The sequence below is a fragment of the Mesocricetus auratus genome, unplaced genomic scaffold, assembly GCF_017639785.1.
Source record: "Mesocricetus auratus isolate SY011 unplaced genomic scaffold, BCM_Maur_2.0 Super-Scaffold_100021, whole genome shotgun sequence".
Classification (NCBI taxonomy): Eukaryota; Metazoa; Chordata; class Mammalia; order Rodentia; family Cricetidae; genus Mesocricetus; species Mesocricetus auratus.
The window spans coordinates 8,264,705-8,286,125 of NW_024429202.1; the positions used below are offsets into that span (position 1 = coordinate 8,264,705).

The 21,421-nt window shown below is 48.8% G+C and overlaps 1 long non-coding RNA gene across 1 annotated transcript; it reads right to left on the minus strand.

Moving 5' to 3' along the window:
* Positions 1 to 1,457: 1,457 nt before the first annotated feature.
* LOC121133310 lies at positions 1,458 to 15,683 on the minus strand. Its single transcript, XR_005870135.1, has 3 exons — positions 15,487 to 15,683; positions 2,215 to 2,339; positions 1,458 to 1,676 (listed from the first exon to the last, which is right to left on the minus strand). It is a non-coding gene; the product is annotated as an uncharacterized LOC121133310 (long non-coding RNA).
* Positions 15,684 to 21,421: the final 5,738 nt, after the last annotated feature.

Below are 21,421 nucleotides of genomic sequence, written 5' to 3' on the forward strand. Positions count from 1 at the left end.
GCTCCAAGTTCTGTTCCCAGCACCCACCTCAGGAAGCTCACAACTGCCAGTTACTTCAGTTCTAGGGGATTTGAAGCTACATTCTACACATAAAGTCTGTCTCCCACACAATTTTTTAAACTAGTATCTTTTAGAAGAATGACCACAAAAAGCATCGTGAGCCCAACATTTGGTTCGTGATGCACCTGGACACTCATGGCCATGCCCAGATCAGCACCGAGGCACTTGAGAGCCTGCTGTGCAAACCTCTAAGCCGGAAATCCTTTTGTGCTCAAGCGATCCGGAGCCCTTGCAAGGCTGGGAGCCCAGGACAGGGTGCTGACAGATCTAAGGAGTGGGCAGTGATTGTGCAGTGCCCAGGCTGGGGAGACTGACCCGGTGGGGAGAATTCTTTCAACACTGGTCCAAAGCTGCAGCCCTGTGCACACACTTCCCACTCACCAAAGCCACTGAAGCTTGTCCTGGCGTTGGGAGTTAGGGTGGATAAGGGCTGGGGAAAACTGAGCCCACCTCCTCAGTGAGAAGGATATGGCCTGTCTCTAGGATCCTCTTGCATGCCCAGAACAAGGCATGTGGGATAGGTGGAGAGGACAGGCAAGGACTGAAGGCTGCAGGCACCGGAAGCTCGCATGAGAATGTGACACCTACAGAGATTTTAGGTTGAGAAGGGGCCCTGCAGAAACTGGTGACAGGAAAGGAAGCCTGAAGAGTGCACCCCAGAGAAGGAAAATGCCGTCCATGGGAAGCCAGCCTGGGCCTGGAGTCCTAGCTAGGGCATCAGGGTAGGTTTCCAGCCCTACATCAGTGGCACTTAACAACTGTGATGCCAGTGCTGAGTAAGACCTGTGTTCAACTCTGGCCCCCTGGTGTCACCAGGCAAAGGATTTACAGCCCTCCCCTAGATTCTGAGCAACTTGCACCTGTGGGGCATCTGGAGGGCTCTGGAGGGGCCACTGTTCCCTGAGACCCCTCAGGAGACATGGCAGGGGAGTTACATGTGACTCCAGTCCTTGACCCACTAGGATATAGGATGGTGGTGGAGGAGATACTTCACCCTCCCCCATCTTATATTCTCTCTCTGTCTCTCTCTCTGTCTCTCTCTCTGTCTCTGTCTCTGTCTCTGTCTCTCTCTCTCTCTCTCTCTCTCTCTCTAGCGCGCGCACACACACACACACACACACACATACCCACCTTCAAGCACTGAAACCATCATAATCAAGGTCTTAGCTGAGGTCTCTGCCCCATCATGGGACTCACATTTCAGGGCAGGAAAGACAGATTATCACTAAGTGAAAAACATGATGTCGTTCAGATCACAGGAAAGCGGGAGGTGTGGATGCAGAGGCAAGGGGAGGGGTTGCTGCTTTACATGGGGGTCAAAACACTACCCCAGGTAGGAGATGACCTGCGAGTGGAAACCACACAGCAAGAAGATACTCATGCTTTAGAGTCAGAAGGACTTCAAAACTATACAGTGTTTTTAAACAGAAAAGAGCGTGTGCCCATAAAAGCTAAAGGGCAGGGGAGGCAGAAGCCATTTCCGGAACGTCTGTCCTCTGTCCAGCCCCGACCTGGGATTCACCGGATCCTCGTGGCTTCCTGGCTGCCAGACAGTGCCTTACTTCCATTTGACAGATAAGAAAGGTGACACCCACAGACTTGTTGAAGGCTGGCCTCTGAAAGTACAAATGGGGAAGGGTCACAGTTTAAGACAGATGGAGTTGCCTGGCTGGGTCCAGCCGGAGACTGGCAGACAGAAGGAAGGACTGGGAAATGGTTCTGCCCCACAGTCCAGCCAGGTCCCTGATGGAGTGGGGGTGGTGAACTCCAGTACTGCAAGTAGGCAGACAGCAGCGGGGACCAACTGGCGTGTCTCTGGGTCAGAGCAGGTGGACGGGGTCTTGATCAGGGACTCTGGTAACTAACTGGTCACCCTTGAGTGACTGCGTTACTAAGACAAAAAGGTAAGTACCAGCCAACAGAGAAACCTAGACAGATAACTCACATAGGCTTTCATGCACACACATGGGAACTCCACACAGAAACACAAACACACATGGAGCCTACTCCTGTCTCTATCAATGAGGGGCTTGGAGGACAAGGTCAGAGGCCATAAAACTGTGCCCTAGCACAGTGCAGGTGCCTCTTTCTGGAGTCCTAGAGTAAATGTCACCAATCCTCCTCCCAGGTTTCCATTTCCCCCTGGGACCTCACCTGCAGACATCTTATCTAGGTCACTAGGACACGCAGACAGGAAGGCCACACTTTGCTGGTCATGTTAAGAAGGAATGAAGGTTCATGCTTTGAAGTCAGCAGCAGATCCAGGCCCAGAGCAGCCTCTGAGAGGGAGGAGCATTTACAAGGTCAGAACAAGGACTCAAAGTCAAGGTCAGCACCCTGCAGTCTGCAGGAGGCTATAGCAGACTGGTATATGTAAATATTCCCAGAGGGGACTTGTCCCAGGAGAACACAAACACACTGCCATGGGCCACACTAAGAGGGAAAATGTTTAGCTAGAAATCAGGTAGTCCCTTGGGCTGCAAGCTGGCCAGACCCTCGTAGATCCAGATTTAGAGGTCTCCCTCTCAATGACAATGAGAGGTCTGCCCCAGGGGTTGTTAGCCCTTACGAAAGACAACTGTTGGGTGGGTTCTGTCCACCTCCATATGTCCGCCTGCCACCATGTCCTGTTCTTGGAGAACCCGTCCCAGACGCAGCTATACTTTGATCTGTGCGGTCTCCTTCGTGTGCTGTAGCTCTGGGAGGTGAAGCTATGTGCGCCTTTGCTTCTGATTGGTTCTTGGGATAGGACGGAAGCTTAGTAAATGTCTACACAGGAGGAAAAGAATGAGGGAAGGAAGAGAGGGAGAGATCTGGGCATGCAGAACCTCTCTAGGACTGACGGGTAAAAGACGGTTAGCCTGCTTCTCCAGAGCAGGAATCCCAACAGAAGGGGAAGTTTCAAAGGTCAAATAATAGTGGCTGGAGAGACAGCTTGGTGGTTTAGAGCATTGGCTGCTCTTCCAGAGAGCCCCCGTTCAATTCCCAGCCCCCAACTGTCTGCAACTCCATCTCAAGGGCTCTGATGCCTTCTTCTGGCCTCCGTGTGCACTCGTGCGGTGCACAGGCATATCTGCAGGCAAAACATCCATAGGCACAAACTATTTTTTTTAATTAAAGGTCAAGAGACTGGAGAGATAAATCAGAGGTTAAAAGTATTTGTTCTTGCACAAGACCAGGTTCAAGTCCCAGCACCCTCAATGGTGGCTCACATCTGTCCACAGCTCCAGTTCCAGGGGATCTGACGCCTCTTCTGACCTCTGTAAGCACCAGTCATGTGATACACAGATATGCATGCTGCCAGAACACTCATACACATAAGTATTAAAATCAATCTCTAAAATATTCCTAAGAATTAAAGGTCACTTGGAAGGCAGAGGCAGGTAAATCTCTATAAATTCAAGGCCAGCCTGGGCTACAATTCAAGTTCCAGGACAGCTAAGGCTTTTACACAGAGAAATTCCCAAACAAACCAAAGAATTAAAGGTCAGGGGCCAATGGTGGTGCATGTCTTTAATCCCAATATTCGGGAGGCAGAGGCAGGAGGATCACTATGAGTTGAGGCCAGCATGATCTACAGCCTGGTCTACATGGTGAGCTCTCAATCAGAGTTACATAGAGAAACCCTGTCTCAAAACAAACAGCAATTAAAGGCCAAAAAATCAAAGTGTGGATTGGGTGACCCCAGGGGACCTTGGGCTTCTTAGGAAGATGATGTTGCTGTTTGGAGTTTTGGGTTTTTTCCTGGATTTCTTTTAATTGCACTTATTTTTTAGACAGTATCATGTAGACCAGGCTGACTTGAACTTAATATATAGCTGAAGATGACTGAACTTCTGGTCCTCCTGCTTCTAACTCCTTATTGAGGGGGTTCCAGGCAAGCTCCATTATACCCTGTTTACGTGATGCTGGGGTTTGAAGGATTTGAACCCAGAGCTTTGTGTATTCTCAATAAGACACTTTGCTGACTCTGTCCCCACCTAGGAAATGCTTACACAGACCAAGAGAGGATTTCTCAGAGGTGCAGTAGCTTGAATGGATGAATGAGTGTGTGGATGGATGGATGGATGATTATGTGAATGGATGGATGTGTGAATGAATGGATGAATGAATGAGTAATAAGTGAATGGAAAATGGCCAGTGACTACCCCAGAGACGTTCAAATGCTGAGCAGAAGGCTAGAGACGTTTGCCTGTGTCTCAGAGCTGAGTCTGTGGATTGGCTCCAGACCAGACCTCAGGTACATGATGAGCCTGGAGCCTGCGTTCGAAAGGCGTGTGGGAGACACTCAAGACACACGCACAGCAGGGAAGCACCGTGAATCACTCCGGCATCAGCAGCCGTGTCATGCTATGTGACGTGCTTGGCTGGCAGGACTTCAGCTCTGACCCCCATCCCTCCCACACTTTCCCTGACTGCCCAAGGAGCTCACATCCCAGAACCCACATTGGTGAACTTTCTCAGGAGTGACTCCTTGACACTAGTCGGTCCCGAAGTTAATGCCTCTCTCTTGGCACCATTCCCCTTGGGGTGTAGGATAAACACCTGCGCTGAGTAACTCATCCCACAGAGGTTAGAAGTGGGAGCCCATGATGTCAGCTCTGGGCACGAACCGAGTGCCCTGACTCTGAGCCCACTAGCAAAATCAGGAGTCCGAGATACTCTTGCCTAGCAGTTCTGACCCTTGCCTGTGAGCCTCCCGATTCCCCTTGCCTCAGTTTCCCATTGCAGAGTACTCAATGAGCACAGGGTGAGTGATAAGACACCTTCTTATGGGGCATAGAAACATCTAGACGAGATAGGGAAGAGCATACAGCCCCCTAGAGCCCCTGGATCTGGCACCTGGTGGGACATGTATTCTGTCCATGCTCAGGGCTTGTGTCCAGCTGTCTTGCTGTGGCCAGTGACCTGTCATTGACTCACAGCCAGCTGGGGGTGCTGCTGGGAGAAAGTGGCCCCCAGCTGAGCTCATGAACTTGCAATTAGCTCTCTATGCCCCCTCACCACGAACAGCCTCCCAGCTTCCACAAGCACACATGTCCCAGGCTGCCCTTTCCCAACCACAGCTGTGGCTCTTGCGTCTTATTTTAGCCCGGAGATGCCTCTTGAAATGTCAGCGTTACAACTGAGCCAAGAGTCACCAGGTTCAACCCGCTTGTTCGTTCAACACGGGAAGCCGGAGACTGTGATGGGTTTCGTGTCACACAGCAAAAGAGTGGCGTGTCCGGAAATCAGACGCAGGCTTCACCCACTCACCTCCAGCTAGCCTTAACTTGGGGGACACTCTGCTGCCGGCAGCTCCTCGCCACACTTCCAGTGCCTCCTGACCCTGTACCTATGGGTCCATTGCTGTTTTGTAAGTCAGCCCCTTCGGGCTTCTGGGTCAAAGTTCTGAAATGAAGCTAATTACAGTGTCTCTTTCCCTGGTTGGCTTGAGAATTTGCGTGAGTTCGAGTATCTGAATTACTGCGAATTCACAACTATTACCCTCCAGGCATTTAATCCCACACTGAGGAGGCAGAGGCAGGCAGAGCTCTGCTGAGTTCCAGTTCAGCCTGGTCTACATCCTGAGTTCTAGACCAGCTGGGGCTTCACAATGAGACTCTGTCTCCAAAACAAAACAAAAAGCCTATCAGCTAGTTGGACGAGGCGACACGCGCCGCAGCCTCAGCTTTTAGAAGGTTGAGAAGACCTTGCGCTTGAAGCCAGCCCGGGCTACATAGTGCATTGTGTCTGACTTTGCAGGAGACCCTGTCTTAAAATGGCCCCCATAAAAAGTTTGCTATCATTCTTATGTGTTTGCTGGTATCACCACACTAGGTCCTTGGTGCACAAGTTCTAGAATTCAGTTTTATCAGTTTGCCCACAGGTGAACAGATTCCCAGAGGGAGTCCACAGAACCAGACTTTTGGAAACAAGCAGTGTTTCCATGGGGACAGATGTTGGTGTCAGGAGGACCACAGGGGGCACAGACTCTGCCCTCCATTCTGGTAGTCACTTGCAATGAGGACAGCTGGGGACTCTCCAGGGCCAGACTGGGCAAGCTTGGTGAAAGAGTTCTGAACAAAAGGTGAACCTCAGTTTGTTCTTCTGGGAAATGGGACAATCACAGCCTTCGGATGGGAGCTGTGAGGAGGGGGCTGCATTAGACCAGGTGACAGGATGCCTGGCATGTTTCTCTCTTGCCTCCTCCGGCTTCCTTTATGCTTCTCCATCATCTACTGGAAGCCAGTTGTTTCGACTCACAGATGCCTCCCCCAGAGCTGGCTGCATAAAACTGACAAATCCTTCCTGTTCCAGGTCCCTCCTTTACCGGTCACCAACGCTCCTTCCCTTCGAGTCAGATAAGTTGTAGTCCCAGAACACGTACACCACTGAGGTGGTCTTGTTGCAACCCCAGAGAGATTGTTTAGCCGATGACTCGGTGAATTCATAGATGGAACCGTTCCCAGAAACTCCAGTAAACTCATGCGAAGCGCTGAACGTTGGGCAACACTCAAGATTCCAGAGCCCAGTCCACCTCAAAGGCAGGCTGCTCACTCCTTGCCACTTTGCATCTCCCTCTGACAGACGCCTTTCCTGTGCCTGGCCCCCACTGTGCAGTCTGCGGAGCTGAGGGCAGTCACCACCATTTTGTGGCCAGTAACCACTGCCTGCTGGCCAGGCGGGAGCCCTGTTATGCTCCAAGTCACATCTGTCACCTCCCCACCCTGCCGACCTCCTGGGAAGAAAACCGTCTCAGCTCGATCAACAGCCTTAGGGCTAGCGGAGCTGGGGGGGCACCTCCAGGACTCTGCTCTGAGGAACCCTCTCCTTACAAGACACTGCAGCTCTGAATTCTACCCACGGAGGAGGGCACGCTCCTCAGATGGAAAAGTCAGCAGATCCCCTCAGAGCTTACACTGCTCTGAAAGTTGAGCCTTCACTCTGTTCTCGGATGTTGGGAAGTGCTTTGGGCCACTGTCTCTAGCTTGGTTCTGGCTCTTTTACCACCATTGGTTCCCTGCTCTGGTCCCCATATGTTTCTGGACCACCAATGGCCCCTACTGTTCTATGGGAGGGTTCCAAGAGCTTCTAAACTGGAAGACCCTAATGGTTCTCCCTGCCTAGTGGATTTCTAACAGGGTTGTATGAGCTAAGCTCTGGCCTTCAAGCTTCAAGCCCCATCCTAGACTACAAGGGAGTCTGTACAATGAAGACTTAGTCTCCTTGGAGGAACACTTGATTCTAGCCCAAAGTACTTACGATGAAGTCAGAAACTGAGAGCCAGCACAGACAGGGTTAGCGCCTGGGCCAAGGCCATCCAGCGACTCACATCATTCTATCAAGGGGCACTCAAGACTTCATGTTCCAGTTCTCTTTTTTCCAAGACAGGGTTTCTCTGTGTAGCCCTGGCTGCCCTGGAACTCCCTCTGTAGACCAGGCTGGCCTCGAACTCACAGAGATGCACCTGCCTCTGCCTCCCGAGAGCTGGGATTAAAGGCGTGCGCCACCACTGCCCAGCGAGTTCTAGTTGTTAAGGATTCTTGACATCCACTCTCAGCCTCCACCAGTGGTTATGGTGGGAGAGAGCGTGTGCTGTGGGGGGGATTCAGAGACAGGTCGTTTGAGAGGAACCCTGAGGGGACTTGTGACTCCTGGAAGTGGGGAAGGGCACACGGGCCGTCCGTCATGGGTAAGCAGGCGGCTGAGAAGGGAGAGCAGGAAGGATGGAGGGAACCTGGAAGACAGGCGGGAGCTGGGTCTCAGGACTCTAACCATAAGCTGAGAGAGGGAGCCCTGCTTCAGACGTAGGAATCACTGAAGATACAGGAGCGTGGAAGGTAGAGCTCACGCTTGACGCCTGGAAGCAGCCACGGGAGAGAGGATACAGGGGAGGAAACCCCTTTTAGGCCAGTCCATAAAACCACACAGGACAGCGGGCAACAAGATCCAGGCGGTGGGACAACAGAATGGAAAGTCAAAGCCAAGCAGCATTGCACCAATGGGAGCTGTCCTTATCACTAAAACAGAGAGCTGGTGTCTTGATTGGCATTTCTCTGGGGACAAATACCAAGAATTTGAATATATTTTATGTATTACAGTTATCAATTTTAATTTTTCAATTTATTATTTTAGATATTTGTTTGTTTGCTTTGCTTATTTTTTGAGATGGGGTTTCTCTGTGTAGCCCTAGCTGTCCTGAATCTTGCTCTCTAGACCCGGCTGGCCTCAAACTCAGAGATCTGACTGCCTCTGCCCCTGAGTGCTGGGATTAAAGTCATGCACCACCATGCTCAGTTTAAAACTTTATCTTCATGATGTGTATGTACATGTATTAATTTTATGTGTGTGGGTATGTGCACATGAGTGCCTTTTCTCATGGTGGCCAGAAGAGGGCATCAGAACTCTTGGCACAGAGTTACAGGTGGTCATGAGCTGCCCAATGTGTGTGCTGGGAGCTGAAAAGCAGCTTGCACTCTTAACTGCTGAACCATCTTTCCAGCCCCTGGATATAATTTATTTAGAAACTCACCTCAAGGATTACCAGCTGAGCAGTCAACAGTCAGACGGTAAAGGAAGACAATGTAGAAACCAGCTCTGAGTAATCTGAAGGCAAGGGAGTCGGTGTCCATGTATCGACTCATATCAGCCTAGTAATGCATTTTACTTTAAAATCTATTCAGTCTGGCCTTAACTGCACTAGCTTTTTGCTTTAGTATTGTAGTGTCTCTAGGTCTCTATTAACAATATAGATTTTCAATTTGGTTCTTATACAAAATACATTTCAAGGGCCAGCAGCATGGCTCAGAGGATAAAGGCACTTACTGCCAACCTGATGACTTGAGTTCAATCTCCAGGACCCATCTGGTAGAAGGAGAGTACTGACTATGAAAGTTATTCTCCTGCCTCAGTGCTCTATGTCATACCCACACATGCACGCACACATGCGCGCACACACACGCGTGTGCTTATACAGAGAGAGAAAATCAAAAATAAATTAAGGGGGCTAGAGAGATGACTTAGTGGTTAAAAGCACTGACTGCTCTTCCAGAGAACCTCAGGTTCAGTTCCCAGCACCCACACCATCTATAATAGGATCTAATTCCTCTTCTCGCATGTAGGATACTTGTATATAAGATATAAATAAATACAATATTTAAAAATAAATTAAATAAAAAAGTTTTAAGTCTGAAGCTCTAAAACTCTTTTGCCTTTTAATGGGAATTTTTATTATTTTACATATAATACTTTTATATTTGGATTTAAACCTGGCCCCTTGCTAACTACTTTTGACATATCTTCCTTTCCTCCCTTGCTTTCTGTAGAAATTTTTTTTTTTGGTTTTTCGAGACAGGGTTTCTCTGTGGCTTTGGAGGCTGTCCTGGAACTCGCTCTGTAGACCAGGCTAGCCTCGAACTCACAGAGATCCGCCTGCCTCTGCCTCCCAAGAGCTGGGATTAAAGGCGTGCGCCACCAACGTCCGGCTCTGTAGAAATTATTTTATTTAATCAAACTATTAAATTTAAAGCCACTCTTGATTTTTCATTCATTGAGTTGTATTGTATAGACCTTGGGTTTATTTAATTTTAGTGTGTGGTAGTTTTACTTATTCACACGTTTTTTTAAATAATTAAGTTTATAAAATTTGAAAAAATTCCAATTTAGTGTCTACCTAGAGATTTCAGCATGCATTTGTAAAAACTCTGAATATTGATTGATTTTTTTTCTTTGCTTTCTTTTCCAAAATCCATGTAAGGTTTTCAAATACTTAACTCCTGTATACCATCATTACCATATATACATAATCAATATCCTTGGTATTGACTTGTGTCATTTTCATTGTTCTTAGTTTGACCTCCAGTTAGGGTCGTCCTGCTAAGAGAATCTATTAATATGGATCCTTGGTAGTTATATCCACCTTAAAATGTTTTCACTATATATATATATATATTTTTTTTTTTTTAAATCAAGACAGACTCACTATGCTCCCCAGACTAATTACACTGGAACTGTAGGGGAGGGGCACATTACCATACCCAGCTTCTCTCCAGTTCTGTTCCTCTGAGAAGATATTTATCTTGCCTCTGCTTTTGGCTAATTTTCTAGGTGCTGAATTCACTGTGCATCAATTTATTCCAGTCACTGTGGCATTTTACGTTATAGCATCAAATGTGTGGCTAGTTTTATTTCCAGGGAGGCAAGTAGAGTTGAAAGACTGAGTTGTACCCTCAAGACCAATGATATAATCACTCATGCATACATAATGAACCTCTGTAAAACATCAAAACAACCAGGTTATGGGAGCCTCCAGACTGCTAAGCATGGTTGGAGAGATGGCTCAGTGGTTAAGAAGCCGCAAGTTCAGATCCCAGCACCCACATCAGACAGCAAACAACAGCCTGTAACTCCATCTCCAGGGACCCCAACATCCCCTTTGACTTTAGGCACTTGGACTTACACACACATACTCACACAGACACACCACACAAACATACACAATTTAAATAAATAAAAACTGCTTTAAAAGTCGGCATGATGGCTCCTGCCTTTAACCTCTGCACTCTCGAGACATAGATGGGCAGATCTCTGTGTGTTCAAACCTGACTACTCAGGGAGTTACAGGCCGGCCAGCCAGAGCTGCACAGTGAGACACTGTTTGGAAAAACAGATTGCTGACTCTGTGGAGATGCCCAGAGATTGCGTGCCTAGAGAGGTCAGAGAAACTGTCCCTCTCACAGACCTTGCATTCTTTCATTTTTAATTCTTTTTTTTTTTTCTTTTCTGAGACAGGGTTTCTCTGTGTAGCCCTGACTGTCCTAGAACTCCCTCTGTAGACCAGGCTGGCCTCTCACTCACAGAGAACTGCCTGCCTCTGCCTCTCAAGTGCTGGGACTAAAGGTGTGTGACCCCACCACCGAGCTGCCCTATGCATTCCTTCATCTGGGTGTTCTTTCACACCCTCTTAAATAGCCTTTGTCAGGAATCACTGAGCAGGCAGTGTTGCTCTGAGTTCTATACATCTCTCCAGCAAGTGATGTGAACCCATAGAAAGTGACAGGAACCCATCAGCTAACAGCTGACAGGTCAGAAACACAGGTCCTTTGCTATAGGCATCCGCCCTAAGGGTGTGAGCCTTTACCTTGAGGTATCTCCCTACTTCTGGTGTGATAATTGAGTAAAATTGTGCCAAGGTCCCGCTGCAGCCTGGATTCAGGTCCTGAGATGGGACAGGGGCATCAGAGGAAGAAGTTATTCAAACACCAGATGAGTTTCACACAAGCTGCCAGCCCAAATCACTCAAGCTGTCTTTATTTATACTTCAAAACAAGCCACGTTTATCCCACCTTCCTGCAGTAACTTCCAGAAAAAAAGAAAATAGGTTTTTCCCCTAACTCTTACATCAAAACAACTTTTAAAACAAAAACAATGCTCAGCATTTTGTTAGCTTGGCTAAATATGGAGCCGGCACATCCTGTCTTGTCAAGCTAGAAGGTGATACACGTAGACACACATCCTCAAGAGCAGCAATATCACTCAAAACTTAGCAAAGCCCGTTGCAGAAACGGGTCATCTGCCATAAACAGGCTGCATAGTTAGCTTGTATTTCTCTGGCTGTTCCCTTGCCCCACAAAAGGGTCCTGCACACTTAAATCTCTCTATAAGAAACTTGAGCAGCATCACTCAATTCAAAGATCTAATTTACATTATTTTATGTATGCGGGTGTTTCGTTTGCATGCTTCTATGTGCTATGCATGCGTGCCTGGTAGCTGCGGGGGGGGGGGGGCCAGAAGAGGCCATCAGATCCCCTGAAGCTGGGGCTGGAGATGGTTTTGAGCAACCCCACCGTGTGGGTACTTGAAGTTGACCCTGGGTTCTCTGCAGGAGCAACAGGGGCTCTTGACCACTGAGCCGTCTCTCCAGCCCTCTCTGACTACGTCTAAGGTCTCCTTGTCTCTGGTTTTTCACTTCTCGCTGTACTCACGAGACGTCCTTGACAGTCTGGATGGGTATTCCTTCTCGCCCATCTTGCTGTAGGTTCTTACTGCGCACGTAGATTGTCTCTCTCATGGATGTCAGAGAGACCCCTCACGTATGACCTTAACCTGCTCTCAAACGGATCACTGTCTCCTCCATGCTCAGACACTCTTCTACATATATTCCCCATCTTTTTTTATATCTCCGTGCCTCGTTCTGATAATTTTTTCTCATCTAGCTTCTGATTCATTACCTCTTTCTTCAGTCATGTCTGTTATGTTCTTAAATCTATCCTTTGAATTGTTTTCAGCTTTTATTCTCAGCTCTAAAATTTCCACTTTTAAAAAAAGTAATTTTCAATTCTCTACCAAAATTCTCATCCTGTCTTTTATTTCTATCTTTCCGAAATAGTGGTGTGGGGTGTTGTTGTTGTTTTGTCTTTTGTTAAATGTGTATCTGAAACCTCTAATGCCCAGAGACCCTGAAGTACATCTTTCTTCTGTGTTTGCCTCTGTGCCAGATCCCATCATGTGGTTTGATTTTTATGCTGGGGTTTTTGTTTTGTGTATGTTAGTATTTTGTTTCTTTGTGGTTTGTTTGTTGTTACTGTTGACATTGCAACTACAATTTCTTTGTTAGAATCATTTCACGCAGGGAGATGAATTTGAGCCAAGAACAATAATAAATGTCTAAACACGCCGTGATGAAAATCGTTATTTTCTATGTTACAATGTCTTAGTGGATAAGGAGCAGGAGAGAGGACTCGGTGGTTAGGGGCACTGGCTGCTGCTGCAGAGGCCCAGGTTTGGTTCCCAGCACCCACATGGTGACCCACAAGTCTGTTCAATGGATTCGGTGGCCTTGTCTGACCTCTTTGGGCACCAGGCACAAATATGGACCGCATACATGCATGGAGGCAAAGTGTTCATATAAATAAAAGCTTAAAACTTTGTGAAGAATTTAGTAGTTTTGTTGGGCTTAGTGAAACACACGTGAAGCAAGGACAGAGGAAGGTCATGGACTCAAGCTCGCCCTGGACCACACAGTAAGCTGCAGGCAAGCCTAGACTACACTGAGATTTTTATCTTGTAATTAAAAAAAGAAAGAAATGTGTTGTCTTTGGTACATTTAAATGAATGCATTGTAATTCTTTTAATGAATAACTTTTACAAAGAAATGTGTTAAGTATTTACTAATAAGGTGATATGATATATGGAATATGTTAAATTATCTAGTTGGGAAGAAAGAAGACTAGCTGGAAGACAGGTGAAACAAGACTGACAGAAAGCTGATAATTATTGGAGTCAAGTTGAGAGTGTTTGGGATGCATAATGCTTTGCATAATTAAAAAGGCCTGTGAGAAGGCTTGTTTTTATTATCGCCAATTATGTGTGTGTCCAGAGCAAGGGCTCATTGAGTTCAGAAGAGATCTTTTACCAGAAAGAATTTACAAGAACCCAAGGGCATCGGCAGAATGTGTCACCTTAATCCAGCCATGGGGGGGGGCATTGGACCCCCTGGATCTGGAGGTACAAGCGGCCATGATGAGCCACCCACAGCGTGGGTGCTGGGAACTGAGCCCGGCCAGGTCCCCTGGAGCAGCCAGTGCTCTTCGTTCCTGAGCCGTCTCCTGCTGCCACCGTGGTGTTTTCTTTCTAAAAAGCTGTTTCAGGGCTGAGAATGTAGCTCAGCAGCTCAGCGTTTACCTAGTGTGTGCAAGGTCCTGGGACTCCCTAGCAGGGAGAAAAGAAATAAATAACTACTTCGTTTTAAAAAGATGTTGTGCTAATTTTAAAGCCTACAGCTTAAGTTGGATGTGGTGACACACACCTGTAAACCCAGTATGTACTTAGAGGGCAGAGGCAGGAGGATTACAGAAACATCAGGTTAGGCAGCCCTACCTAGTAAACCCCTTGACGCCGGGCGTTGGTAGCACACGCCTTTAATCCCAGCACTTGGGAGGCAGAGGCAGGCGAATCTCTGTGAGTTCAAGACCAGCCTGGTCTACAGAGAAAGTTCCGGGACAGTCTCCAAAGCCACGGAGAAACCCTGTCTCGAAAAACCAAAAAGAAGAAAAAGAAAGATCCTTGTCCTACCCACTATCACCCCAAAACACTAAGTTTATACAACGCAGACTAATGTGCTATGGGCCATCATAGCAGTTCATTTTTCAGAGTTAAAAAAAAAACACGATTTATATAACTTATTGGCTTTAATACCAGACAGGATCTATCAAGATAATAATTTTAAATGAGCATAGCTAAAGATGAGCATAGCTAAAGATGTTTTTAAAATAAAATTAGATTCTGTTCATTTGCAAGAGAACCGTGACCCAGGAGGTTTGGCAGAGCTAGTGGTGGGAAGGGAAAAAGGACTCATCCGTGGGGGCTCCGGGCAGGAAAGAGGGCAAGCGTATGGGGGGGGGGGCACGACCACCTTCACGTAAGGCGCTGGATGGAGTCTCGAAGGAATGAGTCAGCTGCTGTGTGGGCTCAGATTGGAACCAGGGGTCAAGGTAAACAGCAGTGAAGAGGGAGAGGAGGGGTCTTTCGAGCAGCCCTGGAACTTCAGAGGCAGAGGGCTTGAGATGGGTGTCACAGGGCAGAGGGTCAGCCCTTGGCTGGCACCAGTGAGATGCTCAGCCGGTCAATGTGCCTGCTACAGTGACCCGAGTTTGACCCCAGGACCCGCATGTTCAAAGAGACAACCAGCCCAGCGGGCTGTCCTCTGACCTACACACACACACACACACACACACACACACACACACACACACACACACACACAGCGCCCACCTGTATACACAAACAAACAACTTTACAATAAATCCAGGTAAAGTGTTAATAACTGTGGTGGCCCCGGAGCCAGTTTCTTTCTAAGGAGACCAGAGCAAGGCAGATGGGGCCCTGAGAAACCTTTGTGCTGCACCGGGAACTCGGAGGTGCTGAGAGGAGGGAAGCAGGCCGTCCACCAGGAAGCAGCAGCTGCCCGCCAGGAAGGTGTGGGACTTGAAGGAAATGGAAGGACTGATGATTCAGGGTAGGGTCTGCAGGAAGTCTGTGGACAGGAGGGAAGGCCCTGGAACCCACAGAGGGACGGAAGGCTCCCTAGAGAGAGAGGAAACTGAGGGAGGCAGTGCTTACCTCCGTGAGACATGGCGCGCCCAATGCCACCAACAGCTCTCGTCAAAGCCCTCCTCCCAATGGGAGAGTGAACAACAGGGGGGTGGGTCCTGCCCTCCTGACCACTCGGGACTCAATGGGTGGGGACGGCAGCCAGGCCTGGCAAGATGCAAGCCCACCTCCCAGCCTCCAGTCCCCCCCCCATGGTTTCAGGAGTTTCCATCCATGACCCTGACCACCCCTCCCCCACCACAGTTTCCGTCATTACACCCACCATGACCACCGTCACTGTGACCACCTCCGTCCCTCCGTCACTGTCCACCCCACCACAGCAATTACTCTCACCAACACAGTTCCTGTCCTTCATGGGGTCTCCTATTCTGAGAGCATACACACATCCAAATAAAGTAGCAGAGGCCAAACCGGTGCCTATGGCCTGTGAGGCTTGCCAGGAGCTGCTGGGCCTGTGTTTCTGGCTTCCTTCTGAAGGACATGGCAGAAGCTGGGTTTTCCTTTGCCTTGTCTTTCCCATGGCCAGCTACGTGGCCTTCCTTAATTCCTACCCTTGCCTCACCCCGAATCCTCCATGCACTGTCTCTGAAATGGAAAAATTAAACAGATTTTTCTGAGGGGGGAAAATCCTTAAGGAAGGGAGTGTATGCCGGAGGATTAAGGGCTGACTGGCGCCCAGTTGTCCCTGGTTCTCCTCCAGCTTCCTGTAGGGACACGTTCCCCATTCACCAGGAACCCCTTCAATCTCCATCACTTTCCTCACTAGCCTGTCCCTGATACCCCCAGCAACCCTGCCCATAAGCCCCCTCTTCCCGGGTCTGGGGAGATGGCGGCCTGGAAGTACAGTCTCTGGAAAGAATGTTTGTGCTGAGTAACTTGTTCTGAGCAGCCTTGCTAATCCCCAGGATTAGAGGAAGGGAGGCTGGGGGATACAGGAGGCAGCTTCTGGAATGACTTGGCATGTGTGGTGAGGGGAAGCAGACAGGCTGGCTGTTGGGACCCGCTAAGCCCCTCACTCTGCTGAGCAGCCTGGGCATACCATCCACCTCTCTGGGCTCCCATGTCAAGGGGGCACGTAAGACACAGGCCCCTGTCCTGCGAGCTGGGATGACTTACCCTGGTAACCCATCCCCTCCCCTCATCATCGTCAAGTGCATGCCTGACGGCGTGTGTGCGTGTGTGTGCGTGTGTGCATGTGTGCGTGTGTGTGTGTGTGCGTGTGCGTGTGTGCCCGTGCGCGTGCACGCGCGCACGTGCCTCATCTCCCTGCCACAATGTCTGCACCCAGGAGCTCCAGGCCCTGCCGCTGTCCTCCTTGGCAGGAGGGAGGCTTTGTGTCAGCTGGCTTGCTTGCTTTTGAGATGGGGCCTTTGTTGCACAGCCTCAGCTGTCCCTAAACCTACCCTCTTCTTGCCTCTGCCTCCAAAGTGCCACAGTGGCAATCCTGCACATCACACCCAGATGTGCCCCCATGTTGTGGCCATGCCTCTAGCCTGTCTTCTCGAAATCCATTTTACCTGCACTTCCCTTGCTCTATATGGAGACTGGCATTCAAGGCCCCCTCGCCTCCCCCAGGAAGCCTTCACCCAAGCTCTACCTTGGCCCTGACTGACCCACAGCTCCGACCTTCTGCTGCCTCCCTCCTGAGTCCTCCCTTGACTTCTGAGTTGGGACTAATCCATCCATCTCTGACCTCCGGCAAACTTAATAAGCCACCGACAAACCGAATCTCCAGCAGCACGGAGGGGAGGCCTCTCAATAACAAGTTATAACCCACTTACCAGGCGGATTTGCTTTGGGAAAGAAGCAGGTAATTGAATCTCTCCCTCTGGGCGCCATCTGTCTCCATGGCTGGGGCCTCACCCACCCGATGCCTACCTGTATCCGGCAGCCCAAAGCCAGTGAGTACCGGGCAATAATAAAATTACTGCGTTATTTTATTGAAGGAAGCTTGGGTTTTGGGGGGACTCGGGGAAGGTTCTCGGAAGATGAGAAGAAATGAAGACCAGGGTCAGAAGAGAATGATAGAGGAGCACTAACACCCCAAGCTTCACCTGGGATGAAGCGGGACACAGAGAACACAGACCTCCTTAGTTTTCTTTGAATTCTCAGCCACACTTTGATCCTTGCGAGTTTCTGGAGTGGTTGCTTTGTGGAAAGTTTCCCAGCGGCGGTAGAGAAGCTTGGATGTGTTAGCTCCCACACAGCAGGGTAAGGGGCTCCACCCCAGACAGGTTCCAGCCTTCGGAGGGAAACCCTACCCTAACCCTAACCTGGTTAACACTGGGGACAAGCTTCCACCTAGAATATTCTCTATAAAATGGTGGATATGGTGGCAATCTCCACTCTAATTGAGGACTAGAGAGAGCAGTTACAACCCTAAAGAGAGCCTGTGGTTTGCCCCACCCTACATTAGCCCCCCCCATTATCCTGTAGACAAGGTTTGCCCTCATGTAGACAAGGCTTGCCCTTGGGAGTCATATTTGCAAAGATCCAGGACAGGAATAGCCATACAGCTAGGCAGTGACTAAAAGTGACTTTCAGAGTGTTAACTGAGCCATGCTCCTTGCTTTGGGACCTGTTCCTCACTGTGCTCACAGGTCTTATAGAACTACCAGACAGGTGGCCCCCATCTCCAAAGCCAGCCTTCCTCCAGGGTCCCATTACAGGGTAGGGCGAGGGCCCAGATCCAAGACAGAGAGGTCGGTAGGATCTGAAGCCACAGGGTGCCCCAGACCACTGGGCGGGAAGGAAGCAGAGTGACAGACTGCATGGTAAAGAAAGTGAAGAGGGTAGACATTTGGTGGGCATATAATATTGTCTTTCTAAAAGTGAATTTCATAGCCCTGGCTGGCCTGGAACTCATCGTATAGACCACACTGGCCTCACACTCACAGAGCTCTGCCTGCCTCTGCCTCCTGAATGCTGGGATTAAAGGTGTGTGCCACCATGCCCAGATCATTTGGTTTTTATTTTTGAAATAAGGTCTCTTTGTGTAGCATAGACCCATCTTAAACTCTCAACAGTCCTCCTGCCTCAGCCTTGTGAGTAACACAATTATAGGAATGTTCCACTATCCCTAGCTCTTATCTGTCATCTCCATCCCATATCGTGACAAATGGTATGATTATCTGTATACTCCACTCCAGACACGGAAACGGGAGGCAGTGAGTGTTCCGGGCCTGGAGATGTTCAAGTAGAGATCATCTGATGACTTGGTTGGAATGCTGGGAAGATTCAGACAAAAGAGACAGCACTGCTCTCTCGCCTTAGGAAAGAGTCCCACGACCTCATTTAGGCCACTGTATGAGTTTGACTTAGCAGAGCTAGCTGTGTAATCACTCTGTAACCTGGGTTACCATCCTAAATTTCTGAGCTTTAGATCCCTCTACTACAAAGTGAGAACAAACTAGCTTGCAGTTATTTAATGATTAACACGTGCCAGAAGCTTCACTATTATTTTCATGAGTTAGTTCACTCAGTTCCAACAACAGCCCTATGTAATGTTTGTTAATTCCCTCATTTCACATATTAAAAACAAAACCAGAGCATGAGAAAGTTAATAGAAAAGCAAATGTGTTTTGCCTTCCATCATATACACTGGCCAGGGTCCCCTGAGGTTAAGTGACACTGTGTAATGTGCTTCCCAAATAGTTCACATTGGAAGCCAGGCATGGTAGCAAATACCTGTAACCCTAGCCCTTGGGAGGCAGAGGCAGGAGGATCTCTGTGAGTTCAAAGCCAGGTTGTATACATAGCAAGTTCCATGTCAGTCAGGGCTGTAGGAAAGACCTTGTCCAAAATATGAAATAAAGAAAGGAAAGGAAAGGAGGGATGGAAGGAGAGAGGGAGGGAGGAAGGGAGGAAGGAAGGGAGGGAGGGAGGGAAAGAGAAGAAATTAGTCTATGTTGGAGCCTTTTGCAATACCACAAGGGGAACAAGCAGGCTCAAGTTCATGTCTACACTCAATAAGCATATAGCCTGTAGATATTCTTTTCTGAAGATAGATGGTGATAGGCACTATGGGTGAACCAGAAATGGGACACAAAAGGTTGCTAGACACTACCAGGTTAAACAGGAGAGTCAGAGAAGTCCCCACCCAAGGACATATGACAAGACAAAGGAGCCCAACTTGCAGACATCTGGGTGAGTGGGCAGACTGAACAGCAGGTACAGGTGCTTGTCATGGGCTCTCACCAGGAGCATGAGGAACACGACGGTTCAAGGGACAGGGTAGTCAAGAGACTGAGGAATGGGGAGAAGAGGTCAAGGGAACAATGTAGGGTGGTAGTTAGGGTTTCATGACCACCATGATGGCATTGTGTGTGTGTGTGTGTGTGTGTGTGTGTGTGTGTGTGTGTGTGTGTGTGTGTTTCCCCCTGAGGGAGATGAGAGTCTAAAGTTCTGAGGAAAACATGACATGATCTGATTAATGGTTTAGCAAGATCTCTGGCTACTCGAAGAATCTGAGCAACTCGGGAATGGTTCCAAGCCACTGTCAGAACTCGGCTGAGACAGGATGTGGGTTTGAGCAGGTGGTGATGGGTGGCCCTCAAGAACTGTCAAATATGGATGTATTCTGAAGAGAGAAGCAGTTGGATTCCCTCACCGTTTTCACAGTGCCGAAGAAACAGAGAGAAAAGTCCAGGTTGGCTAGAGATGTGGCTGGCACGCAAAGCACTTGACTGAGAGGTGGAACACTGGTTCTATCCCTAGGACTGGTGGGGGTGGGGGGGAGGAAGAAGCCACTGAGATGGCACAGTCAGAAAATTGGAAGAGAAAGTAGAGAATCATGTCCTACAAGCCAAAAGGAGAAAACACAGATGACATCTCTGGAAACAGGCATGAGCGCTTTCAAAGAGTGAGCGTCTCTCACCTCAGACATTGCATTTCAAGAATGTGTTCTGAGTAAATACTTCTGACCGTGCATACAGATTCATTGCCAAGCAGAGGATTGTGGGGGGTGGTTCTTGACTGTGTGGACATAATAGCAAAACCAGGAAACAACCTAATTGTTGGCCAGCAGGTGACCACCCAAACTTGAATACTCAATGACCCTTGAAGAGATTTGTCTGTGCACCCTTGTTAAGTACAAGCAAGCAGGTTATAAACTGTGATCGTTGACAAGGCCCCACACCAGTCAGGAACATGGTGGCCACTCTAGGCGCTTCACTCGGAGAGAGATTAAATACAGGGAATTCGATATTTACAAAGCTGGGAAGGGCTGGCTCAGATTTCTTGTTAGGTTTTAGGAAGTCGGGAGTGGCTGAAACCACAAGACACCTGAGTCTCCGGGATCAAAGCACAGAAAGAGCTGAAACCCCCTACAACCGAGATTTCTCTTCCAGGCACCAGGTCTGGTGGTGGTGTCTCTCTTTGGCACGCAGGAGATTCTGAGGACTGCAGCTCTCTGGCTTCTGGCCCCTGCTGGGCAGAAGAGCACAGACTATGAGCGGGAACTATCCAGAGCTGCCAACAGACAAAACTACACACGTTCAATAGTATGGCTTTACAAAGATAACATGCCAAAGACAAGGCTGATAGAGTAAACACTGTGGTGAGCCAGATAACGCCCCCTCCTCGTCCACACCCCCTAATGCCTGGAACTTGTGACTGTTATGTTACCAAGCAAAGGGGACTTCACAGATGCAAGTACGTCTACAGATCGTGAAACTAGGGGAGTCTCGGGAGTCCATAAAAGCAGGGCGCGGACCCCTGGCTTCCCCTTTGCCTTGTCTCCTATCTTCTTCTGCAGCCTTGTTCTCCTGCTGTTAGCAAGGTTTGGAAAGGGGTCCTCCAAGCCCAAGGGTCCCCAGCTATCATTTTCCCTGAGTAACTAACACCACATTGTCAGTCCAAAGGGGAAATTGCATTGTTTCTCCAAAGAGTAGTCATCTCGCTCTCTTGGCTCCATCCCCCCTTAGCACATCTGGGATGTGTTTACTAGAAGCTTCCCCCGGAGGCCTGGGCCTGGTACAGAAATTGAGGAGACTGGAAATGAGTAAGACTCATGCCAGGGCACTTAACAGAACTCACCAATGGCACCTACTTTTCCACAGGAAGCCACATCAGTAGAGACTCCGCCATGGTTTTGCAAGATAGTTCCAGGGAAAGCCCTCTTGGGTTTTGGCTGGTGGAAGCAGTTCAAAAGCCCGAGGCTTCTCACGCTACCATGTGCCCTGTTTTTGTTCCAAGTCTAAGACCAACCTTACTTGCCTGTTTCCAAGGTCCCGCCCTTGACTCCTTCAAGTGAGGCCTTCCTGACTCT